The 19,868-nt window shown below is 37.3% G+C and overlaps 1 pseudogene; it reads right to left on the bottom strand.

Moving 5' to 3' along the window:
* Positions 1 to 13,892, bottom strand: part of LOC111093314 — a 42,622-nt pseudogene extending 28,730 nt beyond the window's left edge.
* Between the last annotated feature and the right edge of the window lie 5,976 nt (positions 13,893 to 19,868).

Below are 19,868 nucleotides of genomic sequence, written 5' to 3'. Positions count from 1 at the left end.
TCACAGGTATAAACATCTGTCAAAATCCCTCAATTGTGCACTTTTAAGGATGCAATATATCATTCATAAATTATATCTTAGTAAATAGATTTTAAAAAGAAAAATGTAGAGGCACCTAGTGGGTACAAAACAATGGATGATTTGTTCTTGTATCCCCTGCTTTTCCACTTTATTAACTTGACAGGAAAAACACTTAGTCACTATTTCCCATAGGAAAACCTCTAAGAACATCTTGAAATAATCATGAGATTATTTCTCTGCCTCCTCTCTTCCATACTAAACCTCAATATTTTTCACTTTTCCTATGAATTTCACTTTAGAAAGATCTTAAATCTAGATTCTATACCTCTCATTTCAGTTAAAGAATAAAAATAGAGCAATTCATGCACGTGCCACAATATCCTGAGATCCTTAGGTGTTTGCTCCACTAAAGTCCACGGTGTCATTATAGTAATATGCTGCTAATTCATGTATTAAAAGAGGATTATTAGGACACCTGGGTGGCTCAGTTGGTTGAACGTCTGCTTTGGCTCAGGTCATACCTCAGGGTCCTGGAATCAGCCCCGTGTCGGGCTTCCTGCTCAGCAGGGAATCTGCTTGTCCCTCTCCCTCTGCTCCTCCCACTCCCACTTATGCTTGCTCTTGCTCTCTTTCATAAAATTTTTTATCTTAAATAAATAAATTAATAGAGGTTTATTATGTCCCTCTTAAATTGCACTCAACCAAACTCAAAAGAAGCCAGCTAAATAAGTACTATTTTCAAGTCTTTTATTGATGTGGCTACGTATATACTCCCAATGTGAATCATTTTATTTAAAACAATAGTAGCTGGGACAGCCTTCTTTTTTTACTTGATGACACCCTTAGAAAAACCTAATGCTTTTCTTTTTAATATATCAAACGTAAACTTTGGTACCAACACAGCTATCATGTATTTATGTATTCGAAACCCAGAGCAAAACGTCTCGTGTTGGACTTTTTTACACTAGTGAATTATCTGTTTTGTCAGTAATATTATTAAACACAGAGTGTCTTCCCTAAATTGCTAAAATCATACAGAGTTCACTGAAATGAACATTGTAAAAATTGTAAAAATCGGACTAGGCTTGAAACTACCACCAGTTTTCAAAACAAACACTTTGAGCAAAACTGATTTGCTACTTTGTTTTTTGTTTTAAAAGTATAATCTCGTTCTATGTAACTATGAAGAGAATTCCTCATATTTTTTCATCTTATACTTTTTGTTCAATATTTACCACTTCTCAAAGAAGTTAGTAGACGATAAAAAATAAAATTACCCTTCCCCACCTCAGTCCATTTCACTTACCTACTAAATGGGCTGGGAATAGTAGGTATCACTTAACAAATCCCTCCATTCAGGCAAAACGACCTGTGATTGGGACCACAGGGCTCTTCGTGATCTAAACACATACATAAATGAAATAAGAGCAAATTAAATTGTTCTAATAAGGTAAGTAGAAGGACTAAGTATCTTAGAAGTAGTGATTCTAAAGATTAGAATGAAGAATTGTTTCTCAACATGAAGAACTTAATCTTATTTCTTATTTGATAAACAGGGACTTCTGTCCCTTTGAGGGAAAAATTGATCTGTCTTAAGGATGTGGCCATTAGCTATAACAGATTTATAGGCTATATTACAGAAATAGGGAATCTCTATATTCATTAGATTTTTAAAAGGTGAATAGGATCTTAAATAGCAGTCTTTCTCATTTCATACTGATATTCTGCAGCTTTGTCTAGAGCTTCTCTGTTCCAAAGGTGTATTTAAATTCTTATCTTTCCTATTAGGTCCCAAATTCATTAAGTTCTGAAACTGCTATGGGAAAATGATCTATGTAATTGAGATAAATTCTGATTTCCAAAATTTATTTTTAAATATTCCTATATATGAAAAATTTATTTTTATTTTATTTTTTAAAAGATTTTGTTTATTTAATCATGAAAGACACAGAGAGAGAGGCAGAGACATAGACAAAGGGAAAAGAAGGCTCCCCACAGGGAGCCAGATGAAGGACTCGATCCCATGACCCCAGGATCACCACCTGAGCCAAAGGCAGACCCTCAACCACTGAGCCACCCAGGCACCCCTATCTATGGTCATTTTAAAACCAAAAAACAAAACATAACAAAACAAAACAAAAAAACAACAAAACAAAACAAAACCCAGGGACGCCTGACTGGCATGCGACTCCTAGCTGGCTAAGTTGGTAGGGTATGTGACTCTTGACCTCAGGGTTCTGGGTTCAGGCCCCATGTTGGGTGTAGAGATTATTTAAGAATAAAATCTTTAAAACAACAACATAAAAAAAGTAATCTTACAAGGTTTTGATATGCAAGAAGATTTTAGGTAATAGCTGGTAATTGAAAAGACATTAATGTTCTAAAGTAAAATTAAAAACCTAGTCATTGCTTGATATGCAGCCAAAACTTTCAGAATACTGAAAAAAATAAACTTCCATTTCTCTTTTGCTTGCTTTCTCTTCCCCCTTCTTTCTCCATCCTTTACATCCTTCTTTACCTTTGATCTTTTCCTGTATCCTTCCTTATCTCTTTGCCTTCCTTGTCTCCTGGGTACCTCTCTCCTTCCTTCCAACCTGCATGTCCTTCCCTCAATCTTATCTTTTAAAATCCTTTTTCGGGATCCCTGGGTGGCGCAGCGGTTTGGCGCCTGCCTTTGGCCCAGGGCGCGATCCTGGAGACCTGGGATCGAATCCCACATCGGGCTCTCGGTGCATGGAGCCTGCTTCTCCCTCTGCCTGTGTCTCTGCCTCTCTCTCTCTCTCTGTGTGACTATCATAAATAAATAAAAATTTAAAAAAAAAAAAAATAAAAATAAAATCCTTTTTCTTTCATTTCTGGTCACCAAAACCATTATATAGAAAAATTCATAGATAACCATAGAATTTACAGAGTCATTATACTACTGTTTATAATTAGAAAAGCAGATTGTTGACTACTTAATCTTTTGGCCTTGAAGGGAGAATTACATTGCTTTAGAACTGCACATTGTTGGTTCCTACTTGTCTGTCTAGAAAATGACCTAAAATCATCTTATGTGAAGGAGAAAATGGCTTTACTCAAATTTGGCATTAAAAAAAAATTCTAGCATTTATTTGCCACTAAATATCAACACTTTTTAAAATATAATTGTTAACGAGCCAGGTGTCTCCACAGCCAGAATTTAAAATTCTTAAGTGTTCCTTTTACTAAGATATGATAATAATCTGTTTCACCAAGACATTAAAACTGTACAGTTATAAAAATGTGAAGAGGAAAACAGAATTATAAAATCTTAAGTGGAAAAAAAGAAAGTAAACCAAGCAGAACTAATTCTTCTAGATTTTTCCTTTTTTACACAATGGCATGCCTCTTTACAATCAAACAACTTTTAATAAGATAATGCTTACCATTTTTCAGTAATAATTTGGTTAATAAATAAAATCTCAATTAACATTACATCAAAATCATGGGAATCATCACAGGGTTTTCCAGTGAGGATGGAGTATAATTTTATCATAGAATGCTTCCTGTAGCTGAAATTAATGCCCTTATTTTTAACTGGGTTATAACCAGCCAGGTCTCAACATCTGGTATTTTAGCTGTAAAGAATGCTCATCTAAAAAAAAAAATGCTCATCTAATTTGAGTCACTATCTCCGAATTTGTTATCTTGATTTCACCTACTCTTTGTAAAGTTGATATCAGATACAGAGTAAGCTAGAATTTGTCAATTTGTAAAAAGCAAATAATTTTATAGTTAAGTCTAAAATAAAATAGTTTCATGCTATAAAAGGTTATCTCTCAAAACCAAAACATTTCAGATTTTATTTTTTTATTTTTATTTTTCTTATTTTTTTATAAATTTATTTTTTATTCGTGTTCAATTTGCCAACATATAGAATAACACCCAGTGCTCATCCCGTCAAGTGCCCACCTCAATGCCCGTCACCCAGTCACCCCCACCCCCCGCCCACCTACCCTTCCACCACCCCTAGTTCGTTCTGAAACAATTTTAAATAGGGAAAAATATATCTTTGTGTTAATACACTTTTTGCGAGGTATTGTTCTATTTCTATGTGACACACACTGACAAAAGTATAAATTTACAAAAAGTTACCTGTTGACATCCTAATTTTTAAATAGTTTCATTCTTGATCAAAAATTTAGGGTTGAAAAACAGCACCTAAAATTAATAATTTAGGAGAAATTATCTTTTGAAAGCATTATAAAATTCAAATAGGGCATCTATTTTTTTTAGATACTTACTACATATCAATAAAAAAATCTGAACATAGAAAACTAAAAAATCAACATTAAGCAGTATAAACACACTAAATATAAGTCATTGCCTAAGTAACATAATCTTAAATCTCCCTGCAGAGAAGTCAAGCTTTATTTTTAATAAACATTAATGTAGTAAAAATTCTATATAAAAGATATGACTCAGTAAATGAAACTGAATGCAGGTAGATTGCAGGCCAGGATGCGTGGCTTTTTACTTTTTCATAAAGCCTATTTGTACTCTGACTTTTAAACAGTCTTGGTTTTTAAGAACAATTTGTTCATTTATCTATCAACAAAAATGTAGTAAGTGGCCAACTACCTTTAAGAAATAATGGACACAAAACCAAATAATTACAAAAATGTTTTAGGCTGGCTCACGTAAACCATATTTGGACTTACAAAAATGACCATTTCATTCAATTCATCCTAATATAGTCTCATAGAGACCTATATAGCCACTCTCTCTTAGTACACACACACACAAAACAGAGCTTAACTGTTACAAAGAATCAGGGAAAGATTCCAAGAGGAAGTATTATTTGTGCTGAGCCTTGAAGAATGAGCAAGAGTTTGTGAACAGAGATGGATGAACACTCCAGACAGAGGTACCTGCATGTTCAAAGGCACAGAAGAAAAACTGTATTCTTACTGTACTCAGATAATTGCAGGTACATCGCGGGCCAGGATGTGTGCAGGATGTGTGTGTGGAGTGTGTGTGGATTTGCAGGAAGGCAGAATGGTATGGGGAAAGAGTGGCAGGAATAGGTAATGCAAAACAATCAGGGTCCACATGCTAGACTTTATTTTAAAGGCTTAAAGGATTTGTAGTAGAGAAAGATCACATCTGCATTCTGGAAAATCATTTGGAGGGCAATGTGAAAAATAGATGGCAACTTCCAGAGGAACTGATATCAGGCAAAGCAGTGTGGAGGCTATTTTAATAATCAAGACCAGTGAAGAAATAAAGCAATAGGCATGAAGATAAGAGAGAGAATTGAAGATATGCTTAACAGGCACATCCAGAGAATAAGAGAGCAGTCTCTAAAAGAAAGAAACCAAACTCACTTTTGCATATCCATGAGGGAAAGGTATTTATTTATTTATTTATTTATTTATTTATTTATTTATCTATAATAAATTTATTTTTTATTGGTGTTCAATTTGCCAACATATAGAATAACACCCAGTGCTCATCCCATCAAGTGTCCCCCTCAGTGCCCGTCACCCAGTCATCCCAAACCCCTGCCCACCTCCCTTTCCACCACCCCTAGTTCGTTTCCCAGAGTTAGGAATCTCTCATGTTCTGTCTCCCTTTCTGATAAGGGAAATGTATTTAAAATCACAATGAGGTATCGCAGCCCACCTTTAGAACGGGCATAGTAAAAATGACACACAATAACAAGGGCTAGCAAGAATATGGAGAAACAGGATCCCTCATACTTTGATGAAGATACAAGGCACTTTGGAAAATAGTTTGATAATTCCTTAAAAAGTTACACATAAATTTACCACGAATGTATCCAAGAGAAACGGAAACACAGTTCAACACAAAGACATGTAGGAAAATGTTTAGAACATTATTCATAATGCCTAAAACTAGAAACCACTCAAATGTTTACTGATAAATGTGGCTTATAGCCAGACAATAAACTGTTATTCAGCAATAACAATGAATGAAGGATTATAACATATTACAACATGGATGGACCTGATGAGTCATTAAATTCTACATTTAAAATAGGTGAATTTTATGGTATATAAATTATACCTCAACAAAGCTGTTTAAAATAACAAAGGTTGGGGGTGCCTGGTTAGCTCAGTCCGTTAAGCAACCAACTCGGTTTTAGCTCAGGTCATGATCTCCTGGGTCCTGAGATGGAGCTCCAAATCAGGCTCTGCTCTCAATGCGGAAGTCTGCTGAAGATTCTCTCTCTCCCTACCACACTCTTTCTCTAAAATAAGTAAATAAATATTTTTAAAAAATTTAAAAAGCAGGATATAGAAATAGAACTCGCAAGTAAGATAACAATTTCCATTTGCCCCTGTTAAATTTCAAGTGCTACTGAGACACGTAGAAGGAAATGCCTGGAACTGCAGATCTCGCATTCAGGTTAAAATGAGGTTCGACATAAAAGATTTGGGATTCAAATTCCACAGGCAGGTTACCCGAGCTATTTAAGTGAATGAATTAGGTGGGAGTGTGCATATACTGTATGAAGCAGAGACCATGGACTGATCCCTGGAAAATATCAACATTTAGTGGTTGGAGGAGCAGCTCATTAAAGAAATTATCAGGGGGGAAAAAGAGAAGAACCAATGTGGCCAATGGCACAATTTTCTTCATTTCTGAATGAAGAGGTTTCTGGTTTCAGTGTTCTGACATTCATTTCCATAATTCAAAATGCTTATCCTATTTGTATGTTCAGCACCCTAGACTACACGTATCACCCAGCTAGCAAGGATGAGCCTTTTTCTCTTACACTACTATCTTCCTCTTTAATTTGAATGTTTGATAAATGACACTCTATTTCTTCTTTTGGTTACATGTGTAATCTTAAATAATATACCTCTATGTATGAATAACTGAACTTGAGTCAACTCACTGACACCTTATCATGTAAACTAATAATTGTGCTGCTAGATTTGCTTCTACTTTTTCTCTCACCACTTCCTCTCTCTGCTGTGATACCTGTATCTTGACTCTTACATCACAAAGGTTTTTAACACTAACACTCTGATATGTAATCCTAATAAAGTCTTTAACTTTTGTCTCTACAATTATAAAGTTACTGATGGCTCTGGAAAAAAGCATAAAGGACTCTAGAGATGCTATTACTGTAGAATTGAGACCTAATCGGGCTGAAATTTTAAATATTTTAACTTAGATGCAATCCAAACTGGAGGTCCTAATTGCTAGGGTAGATGAGGTAGAAGAGGGAGTGACTAACATACAAGACAAGTAGATGGGAAGGAAGGAGGCTGAGGAAAAAGAGAAAAACAATTAAGATCCCATGAGGAGAGGCTTAGTTAGGGAAATAAATGATAGTTTGAGAAGGAAGAATTACATCGAATTGGGATTCCAGAAGAGGCTGAGAGAGAGAGGATCACAAAGTATATTTGAACAAATTATAGCTGAGAACTTCCCTCATCTGGGGAAGAAGAGAGGCATTCTGGTCCAGGAGCTAGACAGGTCCCCCACAAAAAATCAGTAAAAAACATTCAACGTCTCCATATTTAATAGTGAAACTTGCAAATTCCAAAGATACAGAGAAAATCCTTAAAGCAGCCCGAGACAAGGGATTAACTTATGTGCAGAGAAATATCAGATTAACAGCAGACCTCTCCACAGAGACCTGGAGGCCAGAAAGGGCTGGCAAGATCTATTCAGACTCCTAAATGAGAAGAAACTGCAGCCAAGAATACTCTATCCAGCAAGGCTCTCATTCAGAATAGAAGGAGAGATAAGGAGCTTCCAGGATGGGCAGAAACTGAAAGAATATGTGACCACCAAACCAGCTCTTCAAGAAAAAATTTACTCTGTAAAAGAAACAGGGAGCCCCAGGAAACAATCCACAAAAACAGGTAATATGATGACACTAAATTCATATCTTTCAATAGTAACTCTGAACGTGAATGGGCTTAATAATCCCATCAAAAGACGCAGGGTTTCAGACTGGATAAAAAACCAAGACCCATCTATTTGCTGTCTACAAGAGAGTCATTTAGACCTAAGGACACCTCCAACCTGAAAATGAAAGGGTAGAGAACCATTTACCATTCAAATAGTCCTCAAAAGAAAGCTCTGATATGAGGGTAGCAATCCTCATATCAGATAGAGTTTATCCCAAAGACTGTAGTAAGAGATGGAGAGGGACACTATATCATACTTAAAGGGTCTATCCAATAAGAGGATCTAACAATCATGAATATTTATGCCCCTAATGTGGGAGCTGCCAAGTATATCAATCAATTAATAACCAAAGTTAAGACATACTTAGATAAAAATACACTAATACTGAGAGGCTTCAACACGGCACTCTCAGCCAATCACAGATCTTCTAAGCAGAATATCATCAAAGAAACAAGGGCCTTGAATGATACACTGGACCAAATAGATTGCACAGATATATACAGAACTTTACATCCGAACACAACTGAATACACATTCTTCTCAAGTGCACATGAACTTTCTCCAGAATAGACCACATACTGGGTCACAAATCAGGTCTCAGCTGATGCCAAAAGATTGGGATTGTCCCCTGCATATTTTCCAACTATAATGCTTTGAAACCAGAACTCAATCACAGGAAGAAATTTAGAAGAAACTCAAACACATGGTGGTTAAACAACATCCTACTGAAGAGGAATGGGTCATCCAGGAAATTAGAGAAAAATTAAAAGGATTCATGGAAACTAATGAAAATCAAAATACAACTGTTCAAAATCATTGGGATACAGTAAAAGCAATCCTAAGAGGGAAATACATTGCAATATAAGCCTCCCCCCCAAAATTGGAAAAGTCTCAAATACACAAGCTAACCTTGCACCTAAAGGAACTGGAGAAAGAACAGCAAATAAAGCCTACACCTAGCAGAAGAAGAGAGATAATAAAGATTCGAGCAACACTCAATGAAATAGAGACCAGAAGGACTGTAGAACAGAGCAACAAAACCAGGAGCTGGTTCTTTGAAAGAATTAATGGGATAGATAAACCCCTAGTAAGCCTTATTAAAAAGAAAAGAGAAAAGACTCCAATTAATAAAATCATGAACTAAAGAGATCACAACCAATACCAAAGAAATATAAACAATTTAAAAACCTATGTTGAGCAACTATATACCAACAAATTAGGCAATCTAATTTAATTGTCTAAGAAACGGACGCATTGCTGAAAACCCACAAATTACCGAAACTGGGACAGAAAAAAATAGAAAACCTAAACAGGCCAATAACCAGGGAGGAAATTGAAGGGGTCATCGAAAACCTCCCAAGACATAAAAGTCCAGGACCCTGATGGCTTCCCAGGGGAACTCTATCAAACATTTAAAGAAGAAATGATACCTATTCTACTAAAGCTGTTCCGAAAGATAGAAAGGGACGGTATACTTCCAAACTCGTTTTATGAGGCCAGCATTACCTTGATCCCAAAACCAGACAAGGACCCCACCAAAAAGGAGAATTATAGACCAATATCTCTGATGAACATGGATGCAAAAATTCTCAACAAGATACTAGCCAATAGGGGATCCCTGGGTGGCGCAGCGGTTTGGCGCCTGCCTTTGGCCCAGGGGACGATCCTGGGGACCCAGGATCGAGTCCCACGTCGGGGCTCCCTGCTTGGAGCCTGCTTCTCCCTCTGCCTGTGTCTCTGCCTCTCTCTCTCTCTCTCTCTCTCTCTCTGTGTGTAACTATCATATAAAAAAAAAAAAGATACTAGCCAATAGGATCCAACAGTACATTAAGAAGATTACTCACCATGACCAAATGGAATTTATCCCCAGGATGCAAGGCTGGCTCAAAACTCGTAAGGCAATCAACATGATAGATCATATCAACAAGAGAAAAACCAAGAACCATATGATCCTCTCAATAGATGCAGAGAAAGCATTTGACAAAACACAGCATCCATTCCTGATCAAAACAATTCAGAGTGTAGGGATAGAGGGAACATTCCTCAGCATCTTAAAAGCCATCTACGAAAAGCCCACAGCAAATATCATTCTCAATGGGGAAACACTGGGACCCTTCCCCTAAGATGAGGAACACGACAGGGATGTCCACTCTCACCACCGCTATTCAACATAGTCCTAGAAGTCCGAGCCTCAGCAATCAGGCAACAAAAAGAAATAAAAGGCATTCACATTGGCAAAGAAGAAGTCAAACTCTCCCTCTTCACAGACGACATGATACCGTAGAGATGTGGGCATAATTTTCTACAAAATTTTTACACATCTACTTTCTATATCACAACTATAAAGCTTTTATTGTAAAAAATCTGAGATTGTTAACAAATTTTTCAAGTCTTTCTTTTAATCCTGATGTATGATTTTTTAAGCAATGAGAGGGTCATCATCATCTTTGTAATTTTTCTATTTTTCACTTGCTGTGGACTAACTCTGCCAATCTTCATTCATCATGAATTTCATTTTTTTAAGATTTTATTTATTTATTCATGATAGAGAGAGAGACAGAGAGAGAGGCAGAAGCAGGCTCCATGTGGGGAGCCCAACGCAGGACTTGATCCCAGGACCCCAGGATCATGTCCTGGGCCAAAGGCAGGCGCTAAACCCCTGAGCCACCCAGGGATCCCCATGAGTTTCATTTCTGAGTTCATCAACATTATCATCTATCATACATCTTTTGAAAACTTGAAACTGAATCCTAAAATCACTTTGTATTGCATTGTTTCACCAGAGTACTCAACAACCAGGAAAAGACTAATAACGCCCCCCAGCAAAAAGGTGTACGTGTATGAAGGACAACTAACTTTATAAGTGATTTGTTCATTAATGAATATAATTTTGGCTTCCCTTTGCAATCTCACAACTGTGGGGACTCAGATAATACGAAGTGAGAGAGCTAGAAGACCTGTGCAGTTTGAGCAAATAGTGGAAGATGAGGCCAGAGAGGAAAGTATCCACTCAGCACTGCTGCTTCCCACAGTGAAAAAATACAGGCTCGTGTATATAATATACAATTTAAGAACAGCCAGCAAACAGGGTAGTCATAAAAAGTAGATAGGAGAATCACCCAGCACTTAAGCCTTATATGATAGTCATAGAAGCCACTACTAGAATAAATCACATCTTATTTTTTGTTTTTTCTTAAATAAAATCTTAGTCTTCTTAAGATTTTATTTTTAAGTAATCTTTACACCCTGCGTGGGGCTTGAATTTAGAAACCTGAGATCAAGAGTCACATGCTCTACCGACTGAGCCAGCCAGGCACCCCAATGACAATACATTATTAAAAATAAAAGTAACCAAAAAAAAAAAAAAAGTAATTTAAATAAAGAAAAACCCCAAACTTTAAATTTTATTTTAAATTCTTTCTGTAAAAAAAAATTAAATTAAATTAAAAAAATAATAAATAAATAAATAAATAAATAAATAAATAAATAAATAAATCCTTTCTGTAGAATGTACAAATCTCAGTAGAAATAAATCAGATTTTTCAGCCAGTTGGTTAAAACCACCTTACTACATTTAAGAATCTCACACTTAGATGTCAGCTTGCTAGTCTTAGGGCATCAGTTTTTTTGTCAGGCCTTACTCAGGAAAGTCAAATATTATGTAATGAGGCCAGCAACAGAACTACAATAGAGACCAATACATCTCAACACCTCGAAATCGTTTCATGTTTTTAGTTATGGTAATAATAGAATCTTCAGTGTCAGGCCTTCCAGCTTATTTTTAAAATACTTTTAAAAGCTTTTGTTTTTATAATGTAAAAAAAAAAAAAACCTTCAGATCAAACTAATCTTTTTCTCTTCCTAAACAAGTATTTGAATCATATCTTGTCAATATGACTAAAAATTAGAAAGCTAGCTTTTCTCGAAGCCAAATATAATTTTTCTATAAAATACATTCAAAGAAATATGTCTATTCTACTTAGCTCCATAATTACCTGTGCTTGGTGTTCAAGCATTTCCTTAGGTTATAAAAAGCTGGCACACTTGGCTATTACTTCTAATTAGTTTTAAGAAGGGCAAAAATAGAAAAGCACAACCTTGAACCTCATATGGTTGAGTCAACAACTGGAATAAAACAATTTTCTGAAATGAACGAAAATATCTAAATGGACACTGGGAGAACAAGTACATGTCCTGATATAAAGCAGTTAAGGTAAAACACCTCTTTGGAATAAACCTTTATTAGTAGTCAATGATGCAGAACTAAGAGGGTGTTCCATACAGAAGCCACTTTTACATCGAACCATTCCACTGGAGTCAGCAATTTCTTCCTAAAGACTTTTATATGGTTCTAACAATCTTTAGCATTTCTTACCATATAACTCAGCATGAGAAACCAATTTTCAAAAAGTGTTTCTTAATTATATTAAAAGTGCAAGGCTGAGCTATGCCACGGTTCTATTCCAAAAAGTAAGAAAATGTCATCTGGGCCACATATTGAGAAGATGCCTGTACATAGCAACACTTTGAAAGTTTAAAACATCTTTTCTTCCCTTCTTAAAGCCATTGTTTGCTAGTAAGACATTATGACTAAAACTGAACAAAAAGTCTCCTTGACATTGTATTAGAGAAAAGAGACATTTATACTGTGACTGTTAAGGACGCTTCGGGTTACAGGGAACTGAGAAGCCAGTTGCCAACAGCATATACAAATACGGATTCATTTTTCACACAAGACAGAAAGTCTTGAACACAGTGATTGCTAAGGTTGGTTTAGTAATCGATAATGCTATCAATATCTTCAAAATTTTTGCTTCACCATCCTGAACATATTGACTTTTTGTATTCATATTTGTTGTCTAATAATTCCAAGAAGATCCCTGCAGCTCCAAACATATCAAAGGTCAAAGCGAGAAAAAGGCTTAACCCCAAGTCGTGTCTGACTCTTTATTTAGAAAAAGGGGAAGCTTTCCATGAAGTCCCCCAGCAGATTCATGAACTGGAATCTGGAATTGTAGCTACTGTAGCAGTAAGAAAGATTCAAAAGGGCGCCTGGGGGGTTTCAATTGGTTAAGCCTCTGTCTTTGGTTCAGATCATGATCCCAAAGTCCTAGGTTTGGCTTGTGCTCTTGTTCTCTCAAATAAAATAAGTAAAATCTTAAGAAGAAAGAAAAGAGAAAGAAAAGAAGAAAAAGAAAGAAAGAAAGAAAGAAAGAAAGAAAGAAAGAATGAAAGACAGAAAAGAAAGAAAGAAAGAAAGAAAGAAAGAAAGAAAGAAAGAAAGAAAAAAGAAAGAAAGAAAGAAAGAAAGAAAGAAAGAAAGAAAGAAAGAAAGAAAGAAAGAATCAAATATTTAACTTTTTAAGGTTTATGGTAGAGGTAAGAAACGGATATGGGCTGGCCACCAGCAATGTCCGCCAGTCCTCAACTCAACAAGTACAGACCCACTTCCTCCACGTATCTGTTAAATAGAACAGATTTACCATTTTCTGAAGGAAGACAACCCCACTGTTTCATCCAATTACTGCATGAAACAGGAACTCTGGGTGATTTTCTATCTGTCCTATGTAGTACGAATATGGTAACTCATATCTGACCATCTGTATGGTTTTAAGACTAAAACATAACAGGTCTCTAAACCACTCCCTTCCTATATATACTTATAAAATAATGAAAAAGAAAAAAAAAGAGACCTCCATAAAAATTATATTAAGAAAGGGGCTAAGAGGAAGCACACAGCAGTCAACAGTTCACAATCCATATCAAATCTTATTGGTCAGAAATCACAGATTCCTTGGCAGGAAATAAAGTAAGCTCCCTGATTAATCAGTCTGGCATCTTTTAGTTTAAATCTCCAGCGTACCTGCTCGGTCACCGTCCCGCACAGCCGTAGGTGAGGTAGGTTTTAAAGTGGATGCCCCTCTGGGGGGTTCCACAGCTTTGGTGGTCCACTTCATACTGGCTTGACTTAAAGAGGAAGGTATGAGGATTGCTTAGAAGGTGACAACAATCGCAATTAATGGCCATCTTTGTCTTCTAGTTCCCTCAAAAACACATCAAGTTTCTGGTCTATTTTCTTCAGATCGATTCTTTGTGTGAGAACCACAGCCAAAACAACGTTTCTAGAAATATTAGTAGGCCTGGAGATTTTCATCTCTTAGCTACTGACCTCTGAACCTCTCATAAAAGACTTGAGACAATCCTAAAAGTAGTCTTAGGGGAGGAGGTACTGTACTTTATCCCTACAGAATTTCAAATTATGGGACTCTTCATCAATTTAGAGGGTGAGCTAAAGGGAGAATTCCTGCTGGACTGTATTGTGCTGCCCTCTCTGCTCTCACCCTTAGGGGCACTAATTTGAGCTCACTGCCTCCTCTAGGACCCTTCCGAAAAGCCACAAAAAGCAACCAACACATGACAATATTCCAGAGTTTTCCTAACACTGCAGCCTCATTTTGCACAGATCCTTCCAAGAAACAGCAGGCACAGGTTAATCAAATGCTTTGCTATCACATAACAAAGGCTACAACCCGCCCCCCCATATTTCTCCATAAGAAGCCTAGAGGTAGGCAGTCCAAAGTCGGACACACGGTACAACAATGTTCCTGACTCTTTTTTTTAATTTAATTTATTTTTTATTGGTGTTCAATTTGTCAACATATAGAATAACACCCAGTGCTCACCCCGTCAAGTGCCCCCCTCAGGGCCCGTCACCCAGTCACCCCCACCCCCTGCCCACCTCCCTTCCACCACCCCTAGCTCGTTTCCCAGAGTTAGGAGTCTCTCATGTTCTGAGTTCCAGACTCTTTTGATCCATCTCCTCCAGGGTCCTCCTCGCTTTGTTTGGGAGCATGTTCCCAGCCTCATACCTGTCATCTTATGGTTGCAAGATGCCTGCTACATCTTCCAGCTTCGTGTCTGCATTTAAGGCACAAAGAAAGTGGAAAGGGGAGAGTACCAGCCACCTATGGTCTCTTTATTCGGGAAAACAAAAGCCCTCCCTAAAGTCAACAGACCGGTGTTCAAGATCACTGGCAAAAGAGGATGGGGGCTCGTGACTGGCTATAACTAGGGTTTTTTGCTTATGGCTGGGCACATTGCCGCTCCTAAGAAAATGAAAGTGAACAACAGGGAATGGGTATTAGTAAGGTCACTAAGAATAACTGCTATGCAGAGATATTTATAGTTTTAAGAGAACACTTGACAAATAGAAACCAATCTCTATTTGGTGAAATTGCAGGCAATATAACAGGGGGGCGGGGGGAGAAAGACCCTCGGGCAGTGCTACAAAAATACATTTTAGGTAAAAAGATCCTAGTCGTCCTACTTAGAAGTCCATCCCTGAAATTAGCACCCTTTAGCAACTCTGCTTTTCACAGACTTTCCCTTCCTTCAATTCTGAACCCACAGATTCTCTAAATACCCATGTTTATTAACAACTGTTTCTATGGCAGCGGAGCCCCTGGTGGTGGGGCCCAGAGGTGGAGGCTATTTATAAGTTAAGGACTGCCAGTACATGCCAATAGCAGCTATTATTGATGATATCCTTGAGGAGTTTCTGAAATAGACAATTTTTGTGGGAAAAAATACAAAACAAAACAAGAAATAGTCATGGTGCCTGTTGTTCACCAAGAAGCCTCATGATTATAATTTGATTTCCCATCTAGGTCCACCACCTGAAAGAAAATACATTGATCTATAAGGGAAAGGAGGGGAACTGAGTGGAAAAAATTAGAGAGGAAGACAAACCATAAGAGACTCCTAATTCTGGGAAACAAACAAACGGTTGTGGAAGGGGAGGTGGGCAGGGGGACGGGGGGACTGGGTGACCCGCACTGAGGAGGGCACTTGATGGGATGAGCCCAGGGTATTATACTATATGTTGGCAAATTGAATTTAAATTTTTTAAAAATGTAAAAAAAGAAAAAAAAAAAAAAAAAAAAAAAGAAAATACATTGATCATCCTGGTGTGACTGGTTTATGTAACAGTTTTATCTCATCATAAATTAATAAATTTGCATTCTGGCTCTACATATATGGCTGATGAGATTTGTAGACTAATTTAATTCTTTCTGGGACCAGAAAGAATGGTCCATTTAATGACCAGATCAGGTTTCTAAGACCACAAAACTGAGTCAGATCCTGGTAAATTCACTAAGTAAGGTTAAACCACCCAATGTGGTCTTTTAGAATAACAGCAACTGGCCTAACCAAGGCAACAGCCCTTTGCATCACTTAGTATATCAGCATGAACTTCTTTAAGACATTTACAGAAGCAATAAGTCAATTTTCATTCTCTGTAGCAGCTCAGAAAAAGGCAATTTTTTTGGACATAAATTGTGCCACCTATCAATATACTCAAGCCACTAACAGTTCAAAGAATAATAGCTTCCAACCAACCCAGAACTCACAATTTTTATATATAAAAAAGTATGCAGCTTAGTGGGTAAGAGCATAGTCTCTGGAGCCAGAAAGATGGAATGCAAATCCCAGTTCACATTGGAATGTTCCAGAAGAGAATAATCACGTGACATTGGGTAAAAACCTTTGCATCCAGCTCTTTCACCTATAGGAGAAAGCTTGGACAAGACAGAATTAAAATCCCTACTTGGAAGAGTTGTCTGAATAAAAGGGAATCCACATATGTAAAGCACCTGGCAGTAAGAAGCACTCACCAAATGCTGGCTATCATTACTCTTAACGGAAAACCCTAAATAGTGTATGGTTGTACATTATGTAAATAGGAAATGAATCGATCATAAAGATTCGCTTTCTATGCAAAATATGAAATAACACAAATTCCCCCAAATTAATAATTCATCAAGAATCACAGTTCTGAAGCTGGTTTGTGAGTGATTAAAAAAACTCTTTTAAGCTACCTGCACTTGCAATAGCAAAGTTCCCATTCTTTGCTGCTAAGAATAGTCTTGACTTATGCAGGGCTCCTACAGAATGCTACAGCTCTGCACAGTGATGTAAAGAAGATAAAGCTTCTTAGCTTCCCAACCCTCTTGACCCCCTGGCACTGTCCCTGGAACCCTGGTCTTCCTAGAGGTTTCCTATGGCCTTGAAGACCGGACACTCAACAGTCGACATCCCAATTTAAGTCTCTGAACACCGTACCAGGAAAACTCTTCTTGAAATAAAGGGCCGGTCAGCCTGGTGGTTTTCCACATGTGTGTGCCCTTCTCAGGCCTGGAGTAATTACTATCCTCTCCCGTTTACCTCAGTATGCATAACTGGTTATCTTTAATATTTTCTTGCTCATAAAGAAATAGTATCTTACTGGCCCTGGCTTTCCTCCGACGTGTGTCTACTTTCCTCTTCTACTCAAATACTCATCTGCTAGTTACCGCCATCAGCACGGAGTCTCCCCTTTTGCCTCCACCATCACATCTTCACACTCAACCCCCAACCCCAAGCACACTCACTCCACACCTAATTCTTCAATTTCTCAAGCCATTTTTCACCTTCCACCTAACTCCCATCTACGAGCGTCCACTTCTTGGAGGATAAACTCCACTTATCCTAAGTTTATTTTTTTCGTTCTCTGCAGTTCACCCTTCATAGAAATCTGGTTTTCCCTGAAATCACAAGGTGCCTTTTCCAATATAACTATTTAGTCCTTCCTTTCCCCTCTTTCTCTGAATCAATGGAAAGAAGAGGGGAACAGCATTTTTTTTTTGTTTTTTTGTTTTTTGTTGTTCCCAAAGGCCATTTTCAGATTATCACGCTGTGGGTCCACTTACCGTGCCGATCCTCCACCGCATCGCACATTTCAGAGAGCAGTTCTCAACAATCCTGAACACAATCATCATTAAATTTATCCTCCCACCCATCTCTTGAGTCTTGGTAGAGGTAATTCACTTAGAGTCCATAATTCAATTTCTGTCAATGTTAACATGTATATATTTGGAGAGTTTCATATAATAATCACATAAAAAAACATGTTAATGATGGTTACGTGGCCAACAATGGAACTGAGTAAAATATGCGATTATTTCTGGGCCCATAAAATAACTTTGTAATTTTCCGTAATACTCCTAAAGTCAGTTCTGTAAGTTTAAATATTCGATGATTAGAAATATACCATGTTAGCCACTGCCTTAGACAAAAATCAGTGTTTTCAAAACAAACAATAGCATCATAAAATTAGATGGATGTGTCAGTGGGCTATATAAGCTATTCTTGGCGGAGGATCAGGCTACTTACACCTTTTAGAAAGTGGATTCTACAACTTTCCAATGTAAATCATTCTAATATTAAACATCCTTAATTTTAAAATCTTTGATCTTTCCCATGTAAATTTATCCTGCTGCATCCCCCTCTCGAGATGGGAAAACAACAGGCACCACTCTCGGCGGGATGGTATCTCACCTACTCAAAAAGCACGATCACCTCTTAGCCTTTACTTTTCCAAGCTTAACGACTTAGACTATTTTCCAGACTCCTATTCTCCAAAACTTTCTTAACCTTCTTTACTTCTATTCATATTGTTTTTATTTATTTTTATTTTTTTATTCATATTGTTTTTAAATCACGAAGACCAGACGTAGATTTAACCAGTTTACAGTTGTTGTTCTTAATGTTTTTATGGTTCTGTATATACAGACTTCTCAAATATTAGAATCGAGACCCAAGCTTCTATAACTTAAAAGTTACAGAACATTGCATACTGTGGAGTCTACCTCATTGTCTCTTAGTTAAATTAAACCCATGATCTATGGTTATAGTTGACAAAATATGGCTACTTGTATGGCCCCAAAACTTAGAAAGAATGAATTAACAAATACTAACTTACCTGATTTGTCCTTGGGTAAAGGTTTTTTTCTCCTAGATTGTACAGCAGAGAGGAAACTGGCTCTCACTCTATAGTTCACCTCTATTTCCTCTGCTTGGATAGAAATTATGGCAGCCATAAAGAAAAAGGAAAATGGAAAATATTTTACATAACAATTTTAGGAACACATGAAGAGAAGGAAAGTAGAATGTTTACAAATTTCATATGAGCTTTTTCTTTTATTTGGTGATACCCTTGAGGATTTCATAAACAAACAGCAGAAATTTTACTTTGTTAATATCTTTAATTTGTCCTCCTTCTCCAATCTTTTTTTTTAAGCCCAGGAAAACTATTTATTATCATATACAAGGCTAAAAGTTGGATTAAGAGGGAAATGAAATTTTATTAAGAGTATTGGGGTGCCTGGGGGGCTCAGTCAGTTAAGCATCTGACTCTTGATTCCAGCTCAGGTCATGTTTTCGGGGTTGTAGGACTGAACCCCTAGTGGGCTCGTCCCTATCCCTCTGCCCTTCCCTCTGCTCATGTTCTCTCAGTCTCTGAAATTAAAAAAAAAAAAGAGTATTGAGTGGAGGCTAATGCCCTTCCAAGCAGGGAGTTTGAGGGGATGGCAAGGAACTGTATTTCTTTTATTATAAAAGTTACTTTTTAGGGTGCCCGGGTGGCTCAGTCGGTCTGCCTGGGGCTCAGGTCACAATCCCAGGGTCCTGCAGTTGAGCCCCCAGCCTGCCAGGCACCCTGTTCAGTGGGGAGTCTGCTTCTCCCCCTCCCTCTAGCCCTCCCCTCTGCTCCCTGCTAGTGCTCTCACTTGCGCTCTCTCAAATGAATAAATAAAAAATCTTTTTCTTTTTTTAAAAAACTTATTTTTTAGGGTGCCTGTGGCTTAGTTGGTTCAGCATTGGACTCTTGGTCTTGGCTCACAGTCTCAGGATCCTGAGATAGAGCTCAGCACCTCAGGCTCCATGCTCAGCAGGGAGTCAGCTTCCCCTCTCCCTCTGCCACCCCATGCACTCGCTCTCTCTCAAATCAATCAATCAATCTTTTTATTTTTTAAGTCACTTTTTTATATTATGTCTCTACCAAGGAAAAATATTACGGATAGGGAGTTAATAATCATCATTTCAATAAGGTAATA

This window comes from Canis lupus, chromosome 30, assembly GCF_011100685.1.
Source record: "Canis lupus familiaris isolate Mischka breed German Shepherd chromosome 30, alternate assembly UU_Cfam_GSD_1.0, whole genome shotgun sequence".
Lineage (NCBI taxonomy): Eukaryota > Metazoa > Chordata > Mammalia > Carnivora > Canidae > Canis > Canis lupus.
Note: the sequence above shows the minus strand (reverse complement) of the source record. Positions and strands in the feature narration are given on the sequence as shown.